Consider the following 7,128-nt stretch of genomic DNA (forward strand, 5'->3'; position numbering starts at 1 on the left):
GTTTGTGTAGTGTGTCGATACACTCCTTGAGGTATCATCTTCCCATCACTACCTCACACACCTAACACAGACACTCCAAAAGAAATCAACCTGTACGCCACCAACCTTACCCTCTGCAGAGAGGAGACCAAAAAAAACCCTGCCAGCACCTCCAACTTCCTGCTTTTAAAGGGGAGCAATCATTCAGACTGGGCACTTCCTGTCACTCAGCGCCACAGCTCCCCAGCCCAGGCATTACACCCACCCTGAACACAGTCCATTCTGTTACATATACATTTTGGAATCAGTGAGCGGTGATCTGACGTCATCCTCAACCAATGAAAAAGCATTACTCAGACATGACACATGGTTACCTGAAATTTGGCGCCATATACAAAGCTCACAAGCTCACAAACCACATATTGCCAAGAAGCTTGAAAAAATCATTTCTTGGAAGAAGTCATTTTTGGATATGGATATCTTGAAATTAGAAGCTGGTGGTATAGCACCTATCGTTTCATAAATACATGTGTCTTAGACTCAGTATTTGTTTGCATTTATATCTGTTGGATCACGTCTGAACAAGTTCTAAAGCTTTTCCAGACCGAACCAACGATCAACAGAATAATGCTTTCTTTGCGCAAAAAAATGTATAATGAGGCTAAATATTTTTGGCTATCTACATTGAATCGTCTTTATGATGGCCGTAAATCTGTAATGTCTGAAGAGATAAATGTTTGGCGTGAATTCAATCAAAACAATACTGGTCTTCAAACTTTATTTGGATTATGTCACGGGTTTTGCGTTGGTGCACTTTATTCATTAACTCCTTCATTTTCAATGAGACTGTGTGATCGCGTCCTTCTTTTACTTGAGCACCATTACTGGTCACATCTGAGCTCAATTTCTACAATGGATTTAATATTCAAATGCTCTACAGCAGGGGTCGGCAACCTATGGCACGCGGGCCACCGTTGGCACGCCGAGGCATAATCACTGGCACGACACGCTGGACCAGCATCAGCAGAAAAATTAATAATAAAAAATAGAGCACGATCCTCCAATCGAAATCGCTCCTCAACGCTCTGCTCGGCGGAGGTGTTTATACTTCATTTGTGTCCATTTACACCTCCCCTCCGCTAACAATTTACACCTGCCACATATATATATGATGTACAAATGATGCAATACGTGCAATAAAGGAAAAAAAAACATTAAAGTGCCGTTCCAGAATAACAAGTGAGAAGTATTTTAAACTTTTATTTAAAAATGTCTAAAGTCATGGCTCTTCTAATGTTTTTATTCAGCTACTTTTGTGTAAGAGCGGCATATACTTCTGTTTAAAGAGCTTCTCCGTGCAGTTTCCGCCTTCTTTTGGCAGATCTGTTAAGATGATTGGCTGCAGTAAAAAATGATTGACAGCTAACTCTGGCTGATAATTGGCTTAATAAAAATTGATTGACAACGAAAGTCTAGTATCTGATTGGCTGCAGTCGAAAATGATTGACACATGCTCCGCCTTTTACCCACGCCCACCGGGGCTCCGGGCTGCAGCATTACCCTTCTCCGTTAGGACCAAACCAGCCTGTGAACTGTGGTCACTCATGAAATTCAACTCAAAGTTAACTCGACAATGTCAGCAGGGAGAAAGATGAGCAGCGATATATGGACACATTTCTCCTTTGACTTTGAGAAAAAGATGACAGTGTGTAAACCATGTGGAACGATGATGTCGGGGAAAAAAACGACAAATGAAACGACATCTGCGGGCTATGGCATTGCTGTTTTTATGGCACCCAGTTTTATGTAGAATGTAATATGTATTCATAACAAACTCCATATGTTTTTCAGGTACAGCGGGCCAACTGGTCATCAATGTTTTGTTATTGTTATGCTCAATAACTAAGTTAAGGTCAATAAAGTTGTTTGGAAATTTGTTTTGTATATATTGCACATACAAACAATAATATTCTGTAACTGGTTAATAAATGTTTAATTTTGTGCAAGTGTATATAATGAATATTACACCATTTATATTTTAGTCAGCTAAATTTTTTTGATAATTAGTCGACTAAATTCTAATGATAATTAGTCGACTAAAACTAGACTAAGACTAAAACTAAATTAAAAATTGCTGTCAAAATTAACACTGGTCTTCAGAATACGTTATTTAGTTGTTGTCTCTTTATGAATGTTATGGCGTTTAAAGGCTATGGAGAGGTGATGATTCTGGGCACAAGTTCTCTACACCCTTGTCTGATACTGCTGGACACAGATGGGCGTAAGAACTCAGCTCCTCCAATTCATATCAACGACGAAAATAACAGGTAAACATTGTTGTGTGGGCTATATGTGTTATTAAGTGTATGTAATGGTGTAGATATGTTTTCCTAGAAAACTGACAGAATCAAGGAGAAAGTGAGAGATAAGTGCAGGAAATAGTGCACAAATGAAGAAGTTGAGATGTGTTGAGATGACTCACACCAACAAACAGCTAAGCGCTAGAACTAGCGTTAGCTCTCAGTAGCAGGGAACCAGGTTGTTCATCAAGTTTTACAACGATCTGCCTTTATTTCTACATCATGAAGAATGTATTATCCTAGTAATTCAGGAGACAGGAAAAAGGTCTGGCTGTTAAGAGAAGTTGTGAACAAATATCTTCACCTCATCCTCACCACAGCTCCCCTATTGTCCCAGCCCATGCATTACACCCACCCTGAACACGGTGATCTGACGTCATCCTCAACCAATGAAAAAGCATTACTCAGACATGACACATGGTTACCCGAAATTTGGCGCCATATACAAAGCTCACACGCTCACAAACCACATATTGCCAAGAAGCTTGTAAAAGTCATTTCTTGGAAGAAGTAATTTTTGGATATGGATATCTTGAAATTAGAAGCTGGTGGTCACTATAGCACCTATCGTTTCAAAAATACATGTGTCTTAGACTCAGTACTTGTTAGCATTTATATCTGTTGGATCATGTCTGAACAAGTTCTAAAGCTTTTCCAGACCGAACCTTCGATCAACAGAATAATGCTTTCTTTGCGCAAAAAAATGTATAATGAGGCTAAATATCTTTGGCTATCTACATTGAACCGTCTTTATGATGGCCGTAAATTTGTAATGTCTGAAGAGGTCAATGTTTGGAGTGAATTCAAAGACCATTTGCCGATTTTCCAAGACTTGTCACGCTCCACAGACCCTGAGGTTCTCAGGTAATGTACCACAAATAGTATACGTAGCCTGTAATGGCATGTGTCATTACTGGCATGTTTACTGTCTCATTCATTCTTCAATCCTGAATAATTGAACATGAGTGTGATAATAACCTTCAGGTCTTCAGAATACGTTATTTAGTTGTTGTCTCTTTATGAATGTTAGGGCGTTTAAAGGCTATGGAGAGGTGATGATTCTGGGCACGAGTTCTCAACACCCTTGCCTGATACTGCTGGACACAGATGGGCGTAAGAACTCAGCTCCTCCAATTCATATTAACGACAAACATAACAGGTAAACACTGTTGTGTAGGCTATATGTGTTAAGTGTATATAATGGTGTAGATATTTTTTCCTAGATAACTGACAGAATCAAGGAGAAAGTGAGAGATAAGTGCAGGAAATAAGAGTGCACAAATGAAGAAGTTGAGATGTGTGGAGATGACTCACACAAACAGCTAAGCGCTAGAGCTAGCGTTAGATCTCAGTAGCAGGGAACCAGGTTGTTCATCAAGTTTTACAACTGTAGCGGTGTGGCCGAAACCAGGAAATAACTCCGATAATGCCACCCCCGGGGGTATAAGCTCCCGAGGGATTGTGAATTTAACACAAACCCCTCAAATTAATCCCAATTACCAGGGTTCCCACGCAATTCAGGTTTTTGCAATCAAACAGAGACAGGGTCAGAGTAGAAATGTTTATTATCAAAAGTATTCAATTATATATATATATTTTTTTCCCCCAATCTATTAAAATGGTTGCACCCAAACACACTCACCCCTACTCACCCACACACTGGGTATGGTCAGAGTAGACCCACAAAACATAACCAACACAAATACTACAAAATAAGAAATAAATCAAACAGGCAGGGAGGGGCTCACCAGAGGGAGGACCCAAGAAGGGCACCACAAACGCCCCAACCACCCCCAGTCCCAAAGAAAATAAACCAAATGAAACACAAAATAACTAACCAACTCCACACAAACAAGGAAATAAAGAAACCAAAAGCCAAAACAATAAAGTCAAAACAAGGAATTAATACCCACTTACGCACGCACACGCACGCAGATTCTAATTAACGCCCACGCGCTGCCATATGCAAGGACGACACTCGGCCTCGCTCACAGTAGTACTGCTGTTTGGCAGAGCCAGCACAATGTGAGAGTGCACTCATCGGCGCAGATGGAAATTCTGAAGTGAGGGGGACCAAGCTGTACAATATATACGTTTATGAAATGTGCCATATTTTGTCAATTGTGATTTTTACACCCCAATCAAAATTTTTCCTCCACTTTTAACCCATCTGTGCAGTCAGAACACACACACACACACACACACACACACACACACACACACTAGTGATTACTAGGGGGCTGTGGATCACACGTGTTCAGAGCGGTGGGCAGCCCTAGCCCGGCGCCCGGGGAGCAGTTGGGGTTAGGTACCTTGCTCATGGGCACCTCAGTCATGGCCTGTCGGGGAATCGAACCCACAACCCTCCGGTCACAAGACCAGTTCCCTAACCACCAGGCCATGACTGCCCTATGCTTGTAGATGCTAGATTTCGGATGGGGTCAATATAAATCAGGAGGGGACATGTCCCCCCCGTCCCCAGTCCCATCTGCGCCCCTGCGTGCACTATAATAAAACACCATAAAAACAAAATAGCAGAACAGCAGCCGGAGCAAAGCCCAGCATGGCAAAGCTGATTGTAGGCCCGGTGAAGAGGAGGAAGCACCCGGCAGCCCAAAGTCCAGTATTACTAAACGCCAAGCCCGAGTACTACTCTCGGAGGCAACAGTCACGAATGTGGATCCAAACCACGGGGAGACCGCGAACTAGATAACCCACTGCAATGGATTACAAGCGCGTAAGCGCAGAACACAATGAACTCCGAGAAGCCACGGCAGAACGCTGGCCACCGAGTGAAACTCCCTCCAGGGAGAACGTAGGCAACCAAGGATCCCAAACGCGGCCTCAACTGAGAACGCCCGCAGGCGAACAGCAGCCAAACAAATGCTGATGGCCGGGCAGAATGGCGTAGGCCAGCCAGAACGTGCCTCTGGCAATATCAGCGCCCTGAATTTAAAGTCCATCGCTACGTGGGATGGCAAAACAGCGTGATGACACAAACAATGACGCAACGTAACTGCAGCATGCGTAGAGGTGCCAAAGTACCACTACACAACGATCTGCCTTTATTCCTACACCATGAAGAATGTATTATCCTAGTAATTCAAGATAAAGGAAAAAGGTCTGGCTGTTAAGAGAAGTTGTGAACAAACATCTTCACCTCATCCTCTTGCATTTGTTGTATTTTCCAGAAAGTTTAAGCTTCAGTTTCTGCTGCTGTGGAAGACGGCCGTGGAGGAGAAGCACATGGTTGCCTGCGTCAGCGTGAAGGAGAGATGGGTCCTCTACGACGATAACCCCGACGTACCGCCTGAAGAATTTAACTTTCACAACACAGACTTTAAGCACGAATACCCCATTTACGGTGCGGGTTACGTAAACATCACTCCTGTGACAGATGGCCCTCCTTTGGCATCGTGGGTCAAAGAGCTGTGTCTGTCCATGCGATTTTTGTTTCGGAGCTCTCTCCGTTTGTAACGCGTTGGGACACGGGAGGTGTCTGTAGAGACACGGTGAACCCAAGTGCCGGTTCCCACAAAATAAAGGACCTGAAAGCAGCGTAAAAAAAATATCAACTCGACCGTAAGAACAACACGGGAGAAAAACGAGAAGAAAACTCAGAAGACGCGGAATACTCAATGCGTGAAAAAAAAACCTCGACCGTAGTAACAACCCGGGAGAAAAAACGAGTTGAAAACTCAAAAGACTCGGAATACAAAATGACTGTTCCACTGACTTTGATTAATGATTTGTTCTCTATAAAAGTCACTCTTCTCAGCACTTGTATCCTGCCTTCTTATGCTGTTCATTACACAACCAGTATATGTATTTTTGGTATTTCCTGTTTTGGGACATACCTGGTTTCCTCCACCCCCACCTGTTCTACTCTATCTATTCACACACACCTGTTCTCCTCCATTTATCATATTTAATCATAATGCAACGTAAATCTTTTTGCATTTTATTATGTTTTATCGACAATTGTTAAATATTTTTGTAAATATCCTTGGAAAGACCTGGTAAATATTACTATTATGTGTTTCTAACACGTGGAGGTTCTAAATGTCTGCTGGTCAGTTTGTTTTACCCTTGCCAATAAATAATCGTTCTCATTTATTTTTATATGTATATGTGTGTGTATATATATGTATATATTTGTATATATGTATGTATATGTATTTTTTTTCCTGACCTTTTCTTTTTCCTTTTTATTCTCTCTCTCCCCCTCTTTTTTCCCCCTCTTTTCTATATTCTATCCTCTCATGTGTGACGGGCAGGGAGTGCGAACAAAAAGGAAGCGATCACGCCAAGTCTCAGGGAAAAAAAATAAAAATAAAATAAATAAAAATCGTTCTCGATTTTATCCATCTGTTTATTCTGTCCTACACTAACTGGTTTTAGTTGATTGACCTTGAAGTGAGCACTTCTTAATGCTTAATGGTCGTTCTGTTTGGATATTTTACATTTCTAAAGCAACTTTCTTAAATAGAAATAACCATGTAACGTGAATGACGTTTGCACTGTCACATTCATCACAGTGGGTTTCTAAGTCATTCCTTAAGCACAGCGTTCCAGTAATCAGTACATGACTTAATTAACTCTTATTCCTGAAAAATGATTGTACCTACCTACAGTATTAATGCTAGAAGCACCTACCGATAAGATAATATAGCCTATAAAATGATCATACCTGCCTACAGTATTAATGCTGCATGCACGTTCTGATAAGGTAACATAGCCTATAAAATGATCGTACCTACAGTATTAATGCTAGAAGCACGTTCGGATA

General features: G+C 41.5%; 1 long non-coding RNA gene across 1 annotated transcript; it reads right to left on the reverse strand.

Moving 5' to 3' along the window:
- Nucleotides 1–3,886: 3,886 nt before the first annotated feature.
- On the reverse strand, nucleotides 3,887–6,138 carry LOC143522414 (uncharacterized). Its single transcript, XR_013132987.1, has 2 exons — nucleotides 6,076–6,138; nucleotides 3,887–5,887 (listed from the first exon to the last, which is right to left on the reverse strand). It is a non-coding gene; the product is annotated as an uncharacterized LOC143522414 (long non-coding RNA).
- Between the last annotated feature and the right edge of the window lie 990 nt (nucleotides 6,139–7,128).

The sequence above is a fragment of the Brachyhypopomus gauderio genome, chromosome 9, assembly GCF_052324685.1.
Source record: "Brachyhypopomus gauderio isolate BG-103 chromosome 9, BGAUD_0.2, whole genome shotgun sequence".
NCBI lineage: Eukaryota > Metazoa > Chordata > Actinopteri > Gymnotiformes > Hypopomidae > Brachyhypopomus > Brachyhypopomus gauderio.